Source organism: Dreissena polymorpha, unplaced genomic scaffold (genome assembly GCF_020536995.1).
Source record: "Dreissena polymorpha isolate Duluth1 unplaced genomic scaffold, UMN_Dpol_1.0 chrUn090, whole genome shotgun sequence".
NCBI lineage: Eukaryota > Metazoa > Mollusca > Bivalvia > Myida > Dreissenidae > Dreissena > Dreissena polymorpha.
The window spans coordinates 28,506-29,061 of NW_026273404.1; positions in this window are offsets into that span (position 1 = coordinate 28,506).

Genomic DNA, 556 nt, shown 5'->3' on the forward strand with positions numbered 1-556 from the left:
TTGGTATAGTCTGGTCCCCTTCCTCTTTTACTGCGGATACGTAGTGAAAGGGGAAGGAACCCAGACTAACATCGGTACAGCTATTTCTAAATATTTTTCAGACACTTAACATTTTTACTATCACTCAATAGCTAAATCCATTTTGTTTTTTAAACCCCAGATATTTAATGTGTATGCAATGCGGATGACTATGAATATCCTACTTGATTAGGACTTCGAGTCATAACTACCGGTAGATGAAGATAACTAACCCATTCTCAAATGTCAAATCTCTCGTATAAGAATGAGTGTGTGGCATGCCTATTGATGAACGTTTTGGTATTTAAATACTTGTAACTTTTACCGTTTCTAGTTTTTAGTTTATGGTAGATACACACAGTATCTCGGATGAAATGTTATGGCTGTGCGTTCATCTAGAGAAGCGGTGATCTTGAAAGCACGCAAGCACAATAACTCTCCTGACAAAACTTGTGCTATCATCCATCGGAATTGGAATAGAATAAACGTGTATAACCTAGATAGCTTTTTTAGCTAGCGTCCATATGCCAAAGACTTC